Raw genomic sequence first — 20,597 nt, 5'->3', positions numbered from 1 at the left:
AGTTACACATCTGCATTAATATTTTGTTTAAGAAGATGCTATGATAGAGCAACTGGATTGTTTCTAGTCTGGAACTTGCTGACATTCAGGGAGAGGAGACAAGGATCACCTGCCCAGGAGCACACATACTTCATACACTTTGGGAAGAGTTATCCCTAAGGCTGGAGTCAGTGTGCTTCACGTCTCCAAACCTGGATATGTTTCCACAAGCCCATGCTGCTGGTGAAAGGGATGGTTCAAAGCTTTCCCCTGGGTATGTTCCTGCCCTTTCCACTTTGGTCAGCACTGTCTGTGTGCAGGGGCATGGTGGGTTGGACCAATCAAAAATTCACCCTATTGGATCCCACTCTGTTTAATTCAATGACCTATGAAAGAGGCATAAATAGTCTGGGTTTTTACTTTTTTTTTTTTTTTCTTTTTTGTAACAGAACACTGCCTTTACTTTTCAGAAAATGAGAAAGGAAATCAACAGGAAAGATTTTCCTTTACCTCAGCAGTCAAACTACACGGTTACCGAACAAATCCATACTTTCAACTACTATGAACACTTCCAGCATATCATGGTTAATAATGATACTGATAATTGGCCTTGGGAGACTGGGAAGTCTGGTTTGAGAGGGCTGCTGCTGTCACTGATAGATTTTAGCAACGTGACAGACACAATCTTTTGCAACCTTTTTGTCACCTGTGTGTTAAGTATTGCAATAGTTGTCTCTCTGTTTTGCCTGTTCTAAATTTGTGCATACTGCTTTTTGAGACAGAAAGAACAGCTGGTTCAAGTGGCCTTTCTGGTAGAGAGAAACCACTGAGCCTTCTACCAGGGCTGAAAGAACAGGGCAAATGCAGGGACAAGAAGAATGATGCTGAAATTTATAAAATATGGAGAGGACAGGGTGCAAAATCCTACAATTATTTGATCTCCCCTAGGGACCTCTGCAGGATTTGCTACAATTCAAAGTTGGCTAAAATCCAGCCTGGAAACACACATCTTTTTGCAAAGACACTGAAGCTGGGGAAAAAGTCATTTACAAACCTTTAGTCTCCTTTTCTGCCTAACCTGGCTTGTCTGGCTTTCTTTCTTTAAAAAGTTAAACCAGCTTGGTTTACCATCTAAAACCCCATGAATTTTCTTTAACATAAAAATCTTTTGATCTTCCTTGGGAAGTTCACTCTCAGGGAAAAAGAAAAAAGGTCTAGGCAGCTCTGCCTGCTGGTCTGGGGCCTCATCACAGTTACCTGCTTCCTGTATTACCAGGCACCAAGCAGTTGTCAGTGATGACCCTCTGTCCCTCCAGACCCTGCCAGGATACACCTGGTATAAGAAAGGAGCAGAAGAACAAATCTAAAAACAGAACAAAAGAGAAAGATGAGGCATGAAGGGAACATGGATCTCTGAAATCTAGAAAGTACAACAGGCAACTGGAAGAAATTTATGTAAGAGCTTTCTCTGCTCATGAAATCAGGTAGAGAGACACTAAAGAAAACTTTTTTCATTTAATGTAACCTTGCAGATACTCAAAAGTTGTTGAGCAGTTTAGAGGTGGATTAAAGAAGTCAGAACAAATTAGCAGTTTAGCCTATAAAAATTTGAAAACACTGCTCTCTAAAAGAATTGTTTTAGAAAGTGAAGAATTTCATCTGAGAATACCAGGAGAGTAAGAAACTTGAGTAAGAAATTTGCAAAAATTTTTCAACAGATCTGAAATGCAGCTGAAGTCCCATTGAATTAGAGAGTTTATGAAAACATAATCTGAGGTCAAACAGAAATGGTATTAGAAATCAAGATCTCAGAAAAAGAGTGCTTATATATCTTAACTAATATTAACAATATTATTAAGCAATTAATTAATTAATAAAAGAAGGCACTATCATAAAGAATAGAATGAAAACAGATGAACCTAAAATGATGACCCTGGATAGTAAATATCAAGGTTTATGGAATAGGAAAAGGAAAAGAGAGATAAAGCCTAAAGAAATCTCTGCAAAATACTATTGGAATGAGTTGATGTAAGATAGCATGAAAGGTTACTCAAAATCTTGACAAGGAGATAAACTCTGAGCAGATCTCAATGTTTGGATGGAGTCATTACAGTTGAAATGAAAACATTTTGTAGAAGCCTGCAGTCAGAGAACTGAAACTACCTAAAGAGAAAGAAAATATGCATCATATGCTCAGTGAACAAAGAACAAAATTCCTTTATGGGAACTATTCAAGAGAAAGACACAATCAGAGGTTGTTTTTATCTCCTTGAATATGAAAAAACCTTTATGACTTAACAGTTTACACACTCATACATAAGTTAATATGATAACTGTAGTCCTTAAATAAATAGTTTTGATAGAAAAAAAAGAGAATCATATTGAATACAGGGATGTAAAACTCAGATTTTGCAGTGGGGAAAACATTGTGAGTGAGCATGAATTAGTTGCAAAAACGTGGCATGCATTATTTCAGTAAATAGAATCCCTCCTTAGACTGAAAATATGGAAGCCACTACAACTCATATAAAGAAGTGCCTTGGAAGTAAAGAAGCAGGCAGGGAACATTTTAAAAGTAAGTAAAAAGCATGCAAAACTACAGAAAGGCACAAAGACAGGAAGGAAACAAGCAAAGGACAGGAAGGTAAAATTTAAAAAAAAGTAACAATTAAAAAAATGGCAAAGATAAGAGCAGAAACTGATGCTATGTGTAACTTTGAGTCTGTGTAAACAGACTCAAAGGCAATTTAGACTAATGATTATGAGTCCATTATGCACTGAATCTTCCCTTATGAGGTACCGGTTCAAGGTTATTCTCCTTGTTATTCAGAAAATGAAGAATTTACAAATGCAAGTCTCCAGCATGTAAGATCATGCTTGTGTGTTGCAGTTGACACCTTGGCTAGGGTGACAACAGACAGTGGACTGTGACTTCATTATGCATGTAAAAGTTGTGTTAATTAATGTGTTTTTAAGTGTCAAGCTTCAGCTACCCACGTTCCACAAGCTTGTACAAACTAATGTAGGGAGAATAATAGAATCATAAAATGGTTTGGGTATGAAGGGATCTCAAAGATCATCTGCTGTGAGCAGGGACACCTTTCACCAGACCAGGATTCTCAGAGCCCCACCCAAACATGCCCTTAAAGACTCCCAGGGATGGGGCATCCACAGCCTCTCTGGGCACCCTGTTACAATGCCTTACCACCCAAACAGGGAAGCTTTTCTTAATATCTAATCTAAACCTACTCTCTTTCAGTTTGAAGCCATTCCCCCTTGTCCTATCACTACATGCCCTTGTAAAAAGTCCCTCTCTGTCTTTCTTGTAAGCTCCTTCAGGTACTGGAAGGCCAGAATTAGGTCACCTTGAAGCCTTCTCTTTTCCAGGCTGAACAAACTGAAGTCTCTCAGCCTTTCCTCACAAGGAGCGGTGCTCCATCCCTATAATCATCTTGGCGGCCTCCTCTGAATTTTGCTCCAACACGTCCATGTCCTTCCTGTGCTGGGGACCCCAGAGCTGGAGGCAGCACTACAGGTGGGGTCTCACCAGAGCAGAGCAGAGGGGCAGAATCCCCTCCCTCCCCTGCTGCCCACACTGCTTTGGATGCAGCCCAGGACACAATTGGCTTTCTGGGCTGCCAGTGCACATGGTTGGGTCATGTACAGCTTCTCACCCACCAGCACCCCAAATCCTTCTCCTCAGGGCTGTTCTCCATCTCTTTATCCCCCAGCCTGGATTGATACCAGGGCTTGCCCCAACCCAGGAGCAGCACCTTGCACTTGGTCCTGTTAAACCTCATGACATTCCCATGAGCTCATTTCTGAAGCTTGTCCAGGTCTCTCTGGATGGTATCCCATCCTTCAGGCGTGTCGAGAGCAAATTTGCTGAGGATACACTCGATCCCTTCATCTGTGTCATTTAATGAAGATATTAAATAACACTGGTCCCAATATGGACGCCTGAGGACATCACTTGTCACTGAGAAAGGACCATTGATAGCTGGCCACCTGAGGTAATTTTTGCAGACACAAGCCAGTATGCATAGGCTACACAGAACAGCTAAAGCCGAAATGGCAAGAAAGACAAAATCTTTTCACGTTCCTCCTGACTTCTGCACAGAAAAGAGTAACAACTCTCAGCTTCTTCCAGAGAAGAAGACAGAACAAGAAGTGGACATTAAGAATTTAAGATCTCACACAGAGAAGACAGGGGAGGAGATGCTGCAGGAAATGCCAGGAGAGAGCTAAACCCCCTGAGGTACCTTGGGTTCTGCAGGGCTGCCAGCAACATCTTGACATGAGGCTCAGAGTGCCAGTCCCAGCTCACCTTTCTCTTCTGCTTGCTGCCTTGAGACATGGTCTCCCATGTGCAGAACTGCATCCCCTGAAGGTCAGGCAGTCCCACGCTGCCTCCCTCCACCTCCTGCTCCTCACTGCTCCCCTGCCTCGCCTCATGTGTAGAAACAGGGCTTTCTCCAGGGAGGCAGGTCAGCACAGTCACCTGGCAGAAAACATGTTGCTTTAACAGGTTTATTTTCCACCAGGCCAATGAGCCAGCTGAGCAATCCCAGCTCTCAGAGCCTTCCTTACAGCTTAGTTAACCTGATTCATTCATTAAAGACCCACATAATTAGTTCTGACAAAAGACATCCTGATAATATTACATGATGTACAACAGTGGATTTTAGCACAGTCTTCGTACACTGGCATGTGCCCTACCAGTTCTGTACTCAGACTATACCACTGGAATACTTGTAACAAGATCCACATCCATAATGGGAAAAATGGACTTAGTTTCCTGCCAGGAAAGGATTGAGTGCTTGAGAAAGGGAAAAAGAAATTTAAAATCACCGAACCCAACAGTAATCACAAATTTGCTGACTTAAAATATCAGCTGTATCAAACAACTAGAATGTCAAAATTCCAATGGAGGATATTTTTTAAAGGATTCTACACTGGCCTAGCTTCTTCCCTCACTAAAATCTTACCTTGGGATATTTCATGGATAAAACTTACCCCGGCACAAGAAAATGTGAGCTGTAATACATGAGCAGAGTGGGTAATGCAGAGAAGTTTAGAATAAGCAAATCAATTCACTGTTTATTAGAAATTGGTTTATTCAAGGGCTGGTCACAAAAGCAACCTAATTTTGCTATGCATGCAATCTGCTTCCATTGAACATTCAATATTGATCATGTTGTGACCGCTATATACAGAGACAGAGACCACATCTGGTGTCTGGACAAGTGCCATGCCTTTCTAAGAGAGATGGGGCTTACTATTATTCTATGCAGGAGAGTAAAAAAATGTGTAACAGACTCTCTGATTTACCATTATGATCTTCTTGTATACTCTCTTCCCAATGGCTATGTACAGAGTATAATTACAACCCATCTTTTTTTTTTCCCCTTAATATTTTTTTTTCTGCTGGGAAAAATGCAATTTGGCTGAAGCTAAATGTTTTGTGAAAATGAATAAATTCCAATTAAACATTTGCTAGGATGAATTCTTATACACAGAAGTCTTGGATGGAGAGCTAGGAAAGGTTGTGGAAAGAGTCTCTCGGATTCAAAATAACAATTGCTGGAATCAGAATGGACAAAAATTAATAAAACCTCTCTGCTCCAAAAGAGGCAAAGCATAGAATCTCGTTCAGCCATCCTCAGTCCATGCTTTAAATACTCAGTAGGAGCCTGTTTGAAGTCTTCCTTCCTCTGTGAAAACCTAGTCTCACATTCATTTTACTGCAAAATGAAATAGGCTTCAAACTCTTGATGTTTCATAAAATTGATTTGCTTTTCCATTTTAATTGTAAGAGTGCCTTACTTAGAGAGCTGGCCAGCTTTTGTCACCACACAACTGACGTCTTGTTTAAGAAGATCCTTCCGACTGTGTGCTAGTTGGAAAGATGTAACCCACACTAAACCCGCTTCAAGTCAGACAACAGAAGAAATTAGTACAATGCACAGCTACATTTTGGCCTGTAGCAGCTTCCTGAGCAATTTATTTATCTGAAGAAATGACCATTCAAAGAATCATGATGAAATTCTTAGACTGGCAAAAGAGCCTTTGGAAGGGTAGATAGAATAGTGGATCACTCAGGTAGGACAAGTATCTTTTCCAGTGAGCTAACATATAAATACATAAAAAAACTTTCCCTTTTAAGATGCAAGGGTCCAGTCTAATACTGTTTAAACTGTGTTGTTTAAACATAGCCATGAGGTAAGATAAAAATATGGGTGGCATCGTATGGGTGGTATGACTGTGGCTAAAGTACTGTATTGTCTCAAACCAGTAACTCCAATCTAGAAATGTAGTTGATCACTTCCACTAACTCTTCTGTACACATTTATAGTGAATTCTACTTCTTAACACAGTTGTGACTTCAAAAGAAAATAATCTAAACCAATGTTTTCCTTAACTCAGTCTTTTTAAGTGTTTATCAGAAGAGTAACTTTTTTGGTGACTTTTATTTTTCTGAAAACTGTTGCATTACCCTAATAGCTGTAAGGTTCATGTTATTAAAAGGATCTACTAAAAGGTTCAAATGTTTACTACAATAATTTCTGTAATAGCATATCTTAAAAAGAAAGAAAAAACCCATAAATACATAGCCTCACTTCTTTTTGAAGGTTACAAGTTGCATGGTTAAGCAGATGATCTAGTCTAATACGAATGCTGGGGACGGGGGCTGAGAAAAAAAGGGAAAGAACCATCTACAAGCATGTTAATTAAAATGTGACAACAATTGATCGTGCCCTTTCAGTGGGGGCACTTTAACAAATTTTTGCATTTGACCTTCACTGCTAAGCCACGCGAACTATGAATTCATAGCATAACTAATTAATGATTGATCGCGTGCTGTTTGCGGCTGCAAAGCCCAGGTGGTTTCGCACACCGAGCAGCGCAGGATGGAGCTGCGTGTGCAGTTCCTCGCGGTGCCAGCTCAGTGTGCTACAGCCCCAGCAACCGGGGCGCTGTGCTCTTTGCTCTGCTTGCTTTAAGCACTCACACGCACGTGGGCATGAATAAAGGCATTTAATAAATAAAGGCACGCTCGCACAGCTCCTCAAAGCACGCAGGGAGGCACTGCTTAGTTCTTCTCTCACGGGGGGGAGGAAGAGGAAGAGAAAAGAAAAAGAAAGGAAAGAAAATGTAATAGAGGAGGCATATAAATAGAGCTGAAAACCTGCCCTCACACACCCCTGTGTGCTTTGGGGAGCAGTGCTCTCCCTCAGGACCCCGGGATGCAGTGCCCTGTGCCCACCCCGCCACCACTGCCCCGCTGGCTCTCACATCCCCCCACTCCTTTTGTTACTGACCCACGTCACATCCACATCCCTAAGGCAGGGCAGATAGCACATCACCTTTCTTCCACAGGCTCTCCATCTGCACCCAACCCTTTCACCCTAAAGCCGTGTGTTTTGGCAAAACACGTAACCCACGTGAGAGCGACGTGTGTCCAAAGCATTCCCACCACGGACGAGATGTTTGATTCTTTTTCCTGCATCACACTGGGGTTCTTGAGTGATGTGTCCTGTGTCTGGGTGCTGCTCTGCTCTGGTGAGATGAAGTAACCACCAAGTGAGGTGTGTGCTATGTTGTGATTGAAGGAGCAGAAATGCAGTCAGAGGTCACAGGTGTAACATGTCTGGGGAAGAGGTGAATACAAATACAAATAAAATATCATAATAGGTACAAATAAAGCATCATAATAGGTTCATACTCAGTCAAACCTAATCTAAGGCCTATATGTATTAATGTTTTGTCTCAGACAAGCCAAAGAAAGGTATTCAGAGAATACAAAAACGAAGCAATGGCACAGTAACACCTACCCAAAATGTGAAGGCATGGAATTGGGGTTATTCAGCCTGGAAAAGAGAAGACTTTGGGGTGACGTACTTGTGGCCATCCAGTGCCTGAAGGCAGCCTACGAGAAAGATGGAGAGGGACTTTTTACATGGACATATATTGACAGAACAAGGGGGAATGGTTTCAAACTGAGAGTAGGTTTAAGCTAGAAAAAAATTCTAATTTTTGCAGATTGGGCTACAAATGTTCTCTTCCTCTGCTGTCCCCTCTATCCTACATTGTTTGTTTGGAACCAGGTATCTATTGACCTAATTCCATGTCCCCATGTTATTACAGTAAACAAGATGACAGGCAATCAATTTTTACTCATCTTCTCCCAGCCGTTCACCAGTCTGCAGGTTTCTTCTGTATTCATCAGCTTTTTCATTTTACATTTTACAGACAGAAGAAAAGTCACTCATTCACACCATCTGTTGGAGTTCTACAAATAATCAGGAGTCAAAATGTGACCTTTAGTAGCAACAGCTCAATGAGCTCCATACTTCCCCAAAGTGGGTTAAAGCTCCTCAAAGCTTTCCTGAGGGGGTCCTAAGCTTTAAACAAGATAAGTCACACACCTCCAGTGACAAGAAGTACCTTGAGTGCCAGTTGCTCAATTTCCAGGGACAAAAAAAACCTCTATTGAACAATGGTTGAGCAGCACAATAATGTCTTTGTGGAGTTAGATTACCTGTGCTATCTAAATAACCAGATCTATTTGATAAAATTAGAAAACTTGAACAAAATAAAGAATGTCTGCTCCAGTCAAGAGTATGTCATCAAAAATGGCTGAAAAAGTCAAAATATTGCTGTAGTCTGCTTGGTTTTCCTGATGTTGTGGAAGAAGTAGGTAGGTGATTAAACATATTTTTGCAAATATGTGTAGACTTCCAGATTTCTCTGATATTGATAGGATTTAGGCACCTACATGCATTTATAGATCTGCTTATAAGTGGTGTTTTTTAAATATTAATAAGCTCTCAAATAGGATTCAGAAAGTCTAGAGGCTCTCTTACCTGCTATTTAGCAATGCTGTCTCATTTCCCTATAAACAGAAAGATATAGTGATCTTATACAATAAGATCACTTTTAGCTTTTGGACATAAAAAAAAAACCCTTTTGCTTAACAGAGTTACAAAGCCATCAAGAGATCAAAAATGATTGGCAAATATATCAATGCTTTTTTCATCTCTAGTGGGTGATAACAGGGCAGTAAAATGGTGTGGTAATGAAAATTAAATGCCAGCCAGAGCAAATTCAGGGGATGTTATTACTTATCTCTAGTAGGAGTTTAAAAAAGAACATGCTGCCTTTCCTAAACTCATTAACCACAATGTGCTAGTGCATACCAGAGCATGGAAAGTAAAAGTAAGAAAGAGTAAGAAAGTCATGTAGGAATTATCCTTTCTGTGACCAAATTGATCATCTGTCCTTGCTAGCTCTAGTTTAGGCTGCTGAAATCAGGAGATTCAAAAGCAGGATGCCAAGGCAGTAGAAATGCAACAACACACAGCTCAGTGCTTCACCTCCTGGGTATGGATGTACCAGTCATCTGTAACTCCACTCACAAGCTGCTCCAGAACAAGCACCAGCTGCATTGCAGTACTAGATCATGATTCCATGAGATACCAGATTCACCAAAGTGTAATACTAAAAGTCTTTGAAGAGTTGATAATAAAACACTGGAATATTCGCTTTGCTTTGAAATGCAACACCTTGGTCACAAACCTGTCACAAAAAGGGTTTCAAAAAGGAAGCAGTGGTAATATCAGACAGCTGTAACTCTCCAGCACTGAATTCCATTTAGGGACAGAAAATTCACTACTTAATGCCTATTTCTCTAAGTCATGGAAAATATAAAAAATTAAGCCAACAGCGATGGTAACAAAATGCACAAGAACTTACAACATCATAAATTAGAGCTTTAGGTAAATGTTATCTCAGCAACTGCTCAAAGAGTAATAACTCTCAACATTATTTATAAACAATTACAGTTTCAGCACTGACCCCAGTGATCTGGTTCTTACCTACTCCAGTGTACAAAAATCTTTTGTGGAGGATCCATACCCAAATTCCTCACAGGCCCCTAATGCATCAAAACTCTCTTTCTCGAGGGATTACTCAGCTCATAATGTATGACCAAAAAAAGGTATGGATTTCTCTCTAAGTTTCTCTTCAAACTGTGGGCTGTCAATCACTGAAAGAAAAAGCAGGGAAGGGAGGGTGATGGAGGGTAGGGAGCTAGAAGGCATTCCTTGTGATGGGTACATAAGACACTGCTCTCTGAAATCAAGTCACCAAATTCACCCTCCCCCTTCCTGTCTGTCTTTCACTGCATACTGTTTGTCATATTCTGTTTTCCCATCTGGTGGCACTTGTGTACACCTAATGAATCCTCCAAAACTTTCAACTTTGTGTCCTTCTTTGGCTCCTCAGTTCGTTCACCGTTAACTTCTTCAAAGCTTTTCTCAAAAGCAGCCTCTCAGGTGACACGTTTCCACTTTGCAGGTGCAAGGCAGGTATTACTGCTGCTCTCTGTGTTGCCTGCCCTGTTCTAAACCCCATTTTTATGGCTTTTATATCACAGTAATAGGCACACACTATACGGAACACTATTCAAAAATGACCCCGTTGTTCAGTATGCTGCATCCCATATGTTTGCTTATGGCAATAAATCCAATTGCATTACTTCAGCTACGGCAGATTTATACCTGCTTCCTATCAGTCAATGCATTGACTTTAAAATTTTGTTCTGAGTTTTTCATTACCCGTCTGAATCATCTCTTTCACACCTATAAAAATTGGTCACCATTGATACATACCCTCAGTCCTTACTTTCTAATAATAAATCTCAAATTCATCAGCCCCCTTGCCAGGTCTCTCATCTATGAGTAGCAGAGCATTCACCTGTTATGCCCCTGAGCTGTGGAATTCCCTGAACTCAAGTCTCATCTCCAAATCCCCTGAGCTTTTCTAATCCCTCTTTGATTCGCACTTATTAAAAATTACTTTTCGTATTTGATCCATTACTGACACATGCTGTAGGCTTTACTGACATAAAAATAGTTCTATTTTCTTTACAGATGATGCACTGACAATGTCAAGACAAAAAAATTGCCTTTTTGTTGGCTTTCCACAGAGATTTCAAGACTTATCTTTCTTTTCTTAGGTTAAGCATGAGTTCATCTGCTTAGGCTATGGTGCCCAGATCCAAACTCTGAAAACAAAAGTAGAAGTTCCCATTGTTGTTAGTAACATATCATGAATCAGATGCGGAGTACTGAGTAGGCATATCATAAAAATCTAATTTGTAGTAAGGCCATTTTACAAAACATTAGCCTAATTGGGTGCTATGCTCAAGAAAACTGAATCAGAGAGTCAAAAACCACACCAGGTCATTAGCAAAGGGACTCAGGTGTTCCAGTGTCCCAACCCTGGACTGAGACAAGGTCTCTTTTTCATCAGCGGGTACTCCAGTGTCTTCCCTGCACACACTCAGTCTGCTTTTTATCAGTTATGAAAAAATATGTTTTATTACATGAGCACACACGTTATTTGGATGCTTTGAGGTGAAGCACAAGATGCTCTGAAGCATATTAGGACTGTAACTCCTGAGGGCAGGTGTAATCTTGACCCAGGGTCTGCATCCAAGTGACCTAAGCTTCATCTCACTCCTTCAGGGTGAAGAAAGTGATAGTTTTGAAAGCAGGTTTAGCTCAGAAGAGCATAGCTGTGGGAAGCTTCTATGAGATGGAGATTTCTTTTGTGATCATGTAAAATGGCTGCACTTCCAATTATTTCTATTTCCTGAATGAGTTTAATGAACTCAATAAGCTTTGAGTTTTCAGTGATCTCTCAAGCCTTGCATATCCTAACAAAACCCAGGCCGCAGGTCACTGCTCAGCTCCAGCTACTCTCTGAGCACACATTTGGGAACACCTACCTGGTGTCACATGCCCAGGATATGAAAAGAATTGCCCAGTGGTGCTTGTTGCTGTATTATTAGAAATATTGAATAGGGCTGGTGAGGGGAAAACCCTGACAGAACAAACTAGTTAATGATGATGATTTCTCCTTTACATTCACATTCTCCACCAGTTAAACAGTTAGAAACATGGCACAACAGGGTACACATATTTGTCATACTTATCTTTATTGGTTGAGTTCCAAGTCAGCCTTTCCAAGTTTTGATCTGAGATTAATAGCAGGTTACCAACTCAGCTTACAGCAAGACTTTTACTTTCATAAATTATCTGTGGATTGAATTTGCTTTGCTGCTCTGGAACTTCTTCATTGTTCTGTGGTTTCTTTAAAATCAGCAGTGTGGTTCAGAGAGTTTCCCAGCAAGCCCTTTTAACGCTCAGGTGCACGTTATCTGGCCCTGTAAATTCAAAACACCCTTTAGCTCTGACAGTTGCCATTTAGCAGTCTCCCACTTTATTGATCGAGTAGAAAGTAGTCCTTATCACTGTCAGATACGACCAGATCACACTGGTTCTTTCCAAATCAGAACAGAAACATTCATTGGGTTCTTTTACCTTTTCTGTGCCGTGGCTGACAGCTTTACCTCCTTGTCTAGTATCAGCAGCACTATTAGTCTTCCACATTTCTGCTGCACTGAAAGAATTTCCTCCTCTTTGTCCCACGTTGTTATGCTCTCTTTAACTTTTCCACACGTATCTATAACTCCTATTTATCAAAGTACACTACTCCAACAGCTTCCCAGCTTTCCAAATGTTTTACGCTGGGTTTAGTGAAGAACATTATTCCCCTTCAACTGGTGAAGCTTTCTTACACTATTTCGAAAATGTAATTTTCTTCTCTAACTTTGCAAAAAAGAAATGATTCGACATTAACTACAGTTTTCCTCAGTACAGTTTTGAAGCAAGTCTATTACTGGTTGAAGACAATGCTTCTTTGTACTTAACAAATAGATCCATGTATATTTTTTCATTCACTAATTGATTTTCACTTTAATAAGAATTTCACGTTTTAACTTACTCCATAATGGATAAATACTGCAAACTGAGACTGAGTGCTGGACTGAACACTTTCTCTGCCAAAAGTGTTTATCTATGGAAATTTTTTGACTATTAAATATAAAAATGTTAAGGAAAGAAAAATACCTTCTATTGAGTATTTCTATTTAGGAAAATTAAATGGCTTTATTATATTAATTTATTACAAAATTACTAACACTCCAATAAACAAATTCATCTTTTTTTCTTTAACATGAATGAAGCGCGTTAATGATTCTTTTTTTTTTTTCTCCTCTCCATATCTAACAGAGGAGTTCTTTTACCTCGCTGGAGAACAAGGTAAAAAATCTGCGAGTTCCCTGTGTCTACCCTGAAACCACTGTGGAGAAGGTCAGAAGTAGCCTGAAGGGGTAGGTTGCCACCTGCCCCAGCTGCAGAAGCTCCCCCACCCAGCACTGAAGGTGTAAGTGATGGGAACTGTGTGGGTTTAGCTTCCTGAGGCTATTTGGTCAGACCCCACCTCACCCAGCTTTGGGAGAATGGTGGCAAGCATAACTGTCTGGAGGCAGGAGTCATTTTTATGGAGGTCAGACAGGATTTTAAGCAAAGTGAGACTCCTCTGTACTGCATTGACTTTTCCTCTGCCTCTCCTTCAGTCTACTTCTCTCTGTTTCACTTTGCCTTTCACTAAACTTACTCCTTTCTGCTTAAACTTGCCTAAATTGCTTCAATTTCAGTAACCATCATACTGTCACCTGCTTTGGCAAGCCACTCTCTCCTTTTTCAGTTGTGTTTATTTTAAAAGTAGTTTGAGGAGCTGCCTCTACCCTGTCTATCACATGTGTTAGGCTACATCCAGGTTCACTTTTCAGCACCTGTGATGCAAAAGTCAATTAGCAGTGGAACTAGAGAAGGGAAAAGAGACAATATATCCAGGTTTTTCACTTGTGAAAGACAGAAAAGCATAGCTTACCTTACTCCACAAAGGCCTGTTGAAGAGACCCTTTTACACACTGAGCCAGAATACTTGCTTGAAACTGGTGATTGCAAGTTGTCATCAGAAGACAAGTAACTTCTCACTGTGATCCTCTTAATTTCCCACAGCACCATTATACTTGCTGCATCAGGGAATGCAAAAGGGAATTCCCCACCCCCCCACGCCGTGTGCCCCGGGGGGCAGCGTCCATCCCTCTGGGGTTTGTGTGCTAAGTGCCCATCATCAGGCATTTCAGGGATCTTATACTGTGGACAATAGCCAAGGGACAACAGCATTTACGGCTTTGAACTTACAGTTTACAAATGGTAGGAGGGAAAGCGTCTGTTTAGTTCAAGTTTCTGGATGGAGAAGCTCCTCCAAGCACCACAGGCAGCTCAGGAATACACACACAAGAGGCTGTTTAAAAATTTAACAAGTAGGCAGTAGAGGCTGCTGTAACAGGTTGATCAAAGGCAAGAGCCAGCATCCTGACAGTGAATGAGAGGCAACAGCTATGATAGGGTTGGACCTGGAAGGCAAAAGCAGTTATTTCTGATGCAGCACAGGAAAAGAAAAGATGTGAGAAAAGGATAATGAAAGAAGCTGATCTTTTCAGCACTATCCTCCACAGCTACGAGTGCAGCAGAATGCTCTTTGTCAAGGCCAGAGTGAGGCATGTTGCTGTGGCTGAGGCAGAAGAGAGGTTGAATGAGCTGGGTATAAAACCTTTAGGAGTGAAATCTTTTTCAGAAGTGCTAAAGAAGGGGAACCTGTGAGGCTGAGATGTTGTCCAGAAGCCTCTCTAGTCAAAGTGAGCAGACTGGGGGCCCGACAGGTGTGGGTGAGGACAGCAGGCAGGAGCTCTTCTAGCACTGCTGAGGTTGCCTGGTGGCTGCCCACCTAAATGCAGGTGCCAAAGGTGGGGATGTGAGCCTAAGGAAAACATGCAGCAAATTAGGTGAGAGGAAGAGGGAAATAAATGTTTGCAGAAAATATTACCAAGGGTCAAACAGCAGGAGGGAGACAAGAAAAATAAGCTTTGAGAAACAGCTGAAGAAAGCAGGAAGCAGGGATCAGGATCAGACCTCTTGGTAAATTTATCCCTGACTACTCAAAGACCCATCACTTCTATTACTTCATTCCTCTGGCTCATCCCTCACCTGCTACAAAGGACTGCAATAGAATAGTCATCTCAGGGTGGGGACCACCAAGGCCATCTAATGCCAGCCTTAAGGGGGGGCTACCAGAGCAGGAGAGAAACAAAACACAGCCGGAGAGGTCAGTCCCCTGTACTCATTTGTCATAAGCAATTGCTATAGCTTAGCAAAACCATCTGCAGGTCAAAGACAACCTGAGAATCTTCTGCGAAAAGTAAACTACTGCCTTTTTTCTTTTTAATGCACCATTTTATCTTTTCTAATGTTCTGCTTAGTCATTCTAAACGTTCCTCTTCTGCTTAGCTATACAACACATGGCACAGTGGGAGTACTCTGTGGTTACAGACTAATTCTAAAATCAGTTTAAATTAATGTGGATATAATTTATTGTGTATACGCCCCTAACATTCCCTTGGAAGTTGCATCCTTTATTACAACCAGGGAAAATCTTTTGCTGTAGTTCCTTGGTTTTCCACATGTTACTATTTTAAAATAATATCATTATCCTTTAAACGTGTAATACAGATACTTATGATTCTTACAGAAAACTAATCCACTTACATCTCTACATCCTGTGAACACGTTAAGCTTATTGTTGTTTAAGGTTTTGGGTCTAGAAGTCCTTGCTTACAATGATTGTAAAACATTATAATATCAGGAGGAAAGATGAGGATAATAATTCTGTTTGTACATTGAAAGAGTCAGAGGACAATCTATTGAGAACAGAGGCAAGAAAGCCAGGGAAAGTACAAATCTCAGGACATGTATGGATGACAGCATAATGGGCAATTAGCAGTTCAGGGAACGGATCTTTGGCTGTGAACAAAACTAGAAGGCTTGGAAATCATTTGGAGAAGTAGATTACTCAGGACTGAAGCTAAATTTTAGAAAATCTGGAATGGAAACACAGTTGACACATCCCAGGCAGAGGCAAATGGGACACCAGCATTTATTTAAGGTGGTAAGAAACGAATAAAAGGAGAGTGAGGATGAAATACAGATGAAGTAATCAAGAATGGGTTTGAAAAGTCCAGGCCAAACAGACAAAAAAGAGCAGAGAACAAACCAGAAACATTAATATGCACAGCATTGAAGAGAGAAGGGAAGATAAACTGGGAAAGCTACTTTTGTCAGTCTTTGCATGGAATAAATTTGCAAGAAACTTTGCAGAGATAGGTGAAACGAGAGAAGAGCAGAAAAGTTTTGAGATGTTACCTTTGGACCACCTCCTGACCATCAAATTAGAAATGTTGTTAGAAAAAATAAAAATGTGAGAAAACAATTTGACATTGGAAGAGGAGTCTTACCTTGCATAGAACCATACAGTAGTTATTTGAATAATTTAAGTGACAATTTCTCTGAAAATAGCAAATTTAACCCACAAATTACCAAATACTTACAGAAAGAGATGGTAAGTTGGAGAAGGGAATCTGAATTGAAAAGGACCTTCTGCATGGAGATATGACATATCTACAATTTCCCAAATCCAGTTGCCAATTGATTTCATAATTTCTGTCCATTTTTACCTGCATTAAAACCAAGTTACAGTCAGCTTGAAGATAGAAGCACTGTATTTATCTCTCATCTCAAATTTATACAATATCCTTGAGAAAGGAAATCCCCAAACCCAGATCTATCTACTTTAGCTTTTGCTGCCTCTTCTGTCCCTCAGGAAGCAGGCTGAGTGCCAGGTCCTGTTGGATAACAAAGAGGTAGGAACAGGACTTATTTTCACACACTTAGTTCCTTCTTATCAAATACTGGCAATTTGATGTCTTTCTTATATCATTTCTGTGATCATCCAAGAGTATTTCCCAAAGGTATTGTTTTCCGTGTCTCTGACAATATTGTTTATTCATAAAAAGATGAGGCTGCTGAGGAAAAGAGATTAAAAGGGTTAAGTTGAAATCTAATAGAAAAATTACATAATGGGGAGAACCCTAGATATTATCCCTTCAAATAATTATGAGAACATCCTGAGGTGAGACAAATACCTGAGTCAGTGTGCTCATAATCATGACGTCAGAAATTAAGTTGCACAAGGTACAATTGTGCTTGGATGAAAAAAAATGTTATCCAAACAGGTAAGACTGATGTGCACAGAAGTTCCCCAATGCTAGAAAAATCTATTTTTAGAGACCCAAGCTGTAAAGTGACTAATGTTGTCTCAATGACAGAAGAACTGAGTACTGCACAGGATCTCAGTACCATCATTTTTGTGGGTGAAACAAAACTACTTGGGTGAGGCTTAAGTCATGCTAACAATTAGTAGATTATCAAAACTACATTCAATTCACTAATTTGACTTCAAAAAATTCATAATTGGTAAAACACAACAACAAAATCCCAATTTAAAATAAACATTCATATTTTTAGCATATCAGAATGAAGACTCTGATTTTAGGTACCCTGAATTGCAAATTTTGGGGATGTTGTATCAAAGTGACCATGTGAACTCTACACAGAGAAGATGACAACGGGAAAGAACAGGTCAAATTTATCCCCCTTGTATCTTCATTGAGGCCTACAAGATGCCCAGAAGGTCAGTGAAGTCCCCCACAACTGAAAAGAGCATTCCATATAGACCTGCTTGCATTATTGGAGCCACTTAAAACTGTTTCTGCAGGTGTAGGCTTAGATTTTATCAACTGTCAAAAGAAAGAAGTAGAAAGTAGATGCAGCTAAAATGAAGTTACATGCATTATTTCACATAAGGTCCCATACCTTTCTGGAGGGAGGAGAAATTAATTCTTTTCTCTTTAGGTTGGATTCAAACAGCAAAACTGAGAAAAAAACCAAACAGGAATACCCTCTCTATTTAATTTAGTTTCACTTGGATAAACTATTTATTTGGTGGTGAAAGTGAAAATTATTTTACTTTCTTTTTATGGAACTAATTTGATGCAGAAATTTCATTAGGTTAAAAGTAGAAGTTTAGTTAATACAGGAAAACCATTTCCTTGAGTATTAGTAGAAATGCTGGGAGTGTTTCAGTGTCAGGTACAATTTTCGAAAAGCAAAAGATATTGAAATTAAATGGGACAGTCATCTCAAGAGCCCTTGCATTATTATTTTTCTTTCCTTGTCCATCATGAACTGTCATCCTTTTCACCACCACTTCCAAGAACTGTTACAGAGCAGAGCTGCATGGGATGCAGAGGAGTTTGTTACCTTTGCCTTGGGTTGTTGGTTTCTAACAAAACGGTTTCTAATGAAAAACACTGAACAAGAATTCTGTAGAGAAACATCTCCTGTCCAAGATGACCCGTGACCACAGCTCATTGCAGAGTTTAGGATACAGGATCTAAACCCTTTTTCCCCACCCAGTTTAGAGAAGGAATCTGAACATGTACATCTCAGATGTGAACTCTGACCAGCAGGAAATCTGTATAGAGCAGGGGAAAACAGAAGAGAAGTGGGAAAAAAAAAAAAATCTCTTTATTGCAGCCTCTCTCTACTCAGCATATCATGCCAGCCCCTCAAAAAAGCCAACCTTCCCCATTCATGTATATATGCTCATGAGCACATTAAACAATGCTGAGTCCAGCCTTTCGATCACAGGTCACCACAAAGTACATGCCAATAAACCCTGCCTGTAGCCTGTAACAGTCTGCCATTCTTCAAACTTTTCAAAAGTTCTTTCAGAAGTTGCCAGCCAGAAACAAAACTGGAGGAAAGAGCAGTGTGCTCTTTTAACCAGGAACATCCAGCTTTCCCTTGTTAGGCAGGCACTTAACAACCAGGGCTGGTTCTTCTGCTCAGACGCGGGCAGTGACGTGCAGAAATACGTCCCATGTATTTTATTAGTCTCAAGGGTACAGCTGAACATTTTCTGCCAGGTAGAGGCATTTCATCTGAAATGCAGGTGTGCACATATAAAGACAGCTTCATCAGATCGAGCGTGCTGGTACAAAGGTCTAAGATTATATGTTAAGACATCCGTGGGAAGAGCAGACAAATGGTACTGGAGTAATAGCACATGATTGAAGAGGACAACTACTTTGAATACTCAGGCTATGCTGCTCAGAGTAAATTATATAAAACGCAGGAAGAATTTCCCACAAACTAGTTTTCAAAACATACCTTCGGCCCAGGATCAAACAAACAAAAAAAATAAACAAAACAAGTCACAGTGAGCACTCAAAAAAGTATGGAGAAATGTTACTGGGAAGCTGTTTGAACAGAAAGAGAGGTTAAAAAAATTGAAGATTCCAGTAACTAAATATTACAGAGGCTTTTTGTTTCGCTGGAAGAAGTGGTAGGTGAAATGAGGCACAGTGAGAAGCAGCTATTTCCAGTTCTAGCACCAGGAACACCAGTGCAATCCCAGTGCCCTTCGCCGGTAGCCTCGGAAAAAGCTTTACTGTGGGGAGTTGAAATCACTCAATGAAATCCAGGACTTTAAAGGAGCAAAGAGTAAGTTACAGAGAAACTAGAGAAATTTCTGAGCTGATCTTTTAGGCTGAAGCAGCAATAACATTTCCACATATCCCAGTGATTGTGCTTCTCTGCATAACAAGTGGTGCAATAAAGAACAGGCGGTCAGCACGTGTCAGAGCAGAGAAATGCCTCCCGAGTTCATGTTCACACATAGGAGACAAGGAAAAGCTTGGGTCACACACACTAGATGCAGGAATTTAGGCTGATGTTTGTTCACCAAACAATTTGAATAATGCCTCTTTTGACATGTAGAGTGCTTCTTGAAAAAGACCCGGATATATCCATTTTTTCCTTCTTTTCACACCCCTAGAAGTGGAAGAACAATTTCATATCTGATTTTCTATTGAATTTTTTTTTTTTGTTTAGTTATTGCAGGCAAAAAGATAAAGCACTGAATTATCCAGCTCCTCACTGCTTAGCATTTTATTCACAGGGAAGAGCTTGTTTTTCCAGCTATCCTAGTCCATTCCCTGTTCTGAAGAAATACTGGATTCTTTTAGGTTCTTTTGTTCCTCCTGTTTCTCTTAGCATGAACAAGAGCCTGACAACAAACGTGCAGGCAAACAAACATTTTCACAACTATAAATATAGACAGAAATAGCACATTTCTCTGCGGGAAGACACTGAGAAATGCTGTTTACATGTGTACAGAATATGATTAATGAAAGACAACATACCTGAAAGTTACTAATAAAGGTGTGTGCTCTGTTTTGTTTTCACACCAACACAGAACATCTCAAAGCTACATCTTTAAACATGCCAATAAATCTCCATCAGGAGCTGAAGTACGTGTCCTTTGTCATTTCTAGGGAAGAACCTCAAGCTGAAAGGGAAAAAAAAAAAGTATCCTGACAATAAAATGATTTTCAGAAAATTGATATTCTTCTAGGTATTTCAGTGAGTTATCTGAAGAGGCAAAGACCTGTTGGCACTAAATACAATGTATTTTGTGCAAATGACTTGAAATAACATTATGATAGAAGTCCATACACATTGTAAAACATACAACCCCCAGAAATAGAATAGGAAGAAAAAATGCCTTATAAATAATTGAGAAGTTCAAGGCTGAATTTTTGAAACATTGGCTGGAAAACACTGTTTGCTTGCATAAGAATCAAGCTGGTCTATAAAATTCAAAAGTGTTGCTTCTTGTATTACTTGTTTCATATTCATTCTTACAATGAAATGCCGTAGCTGAAGTTTTGTACAGGAAGT

Source organism: Pseudopipra pipra, chromosome 2, assembly GCF_036250125.1.
Source record: "Pseudopipra pipra isolate bDixPip1 chromosome 2, bDixPip1.hap1, whole genome shotgun sequence".
Lineage (NCBI taxonomy): Eukaryota > Metazoa > Chordata > Aves > Passeriformes > Pipridae > Pseudopipra > Pseudopipra pipra.
The sequence above is the reverse complement of the archived record's forward strand: the minus strand, read 5'-3'. Positions refer to the sequence as shown.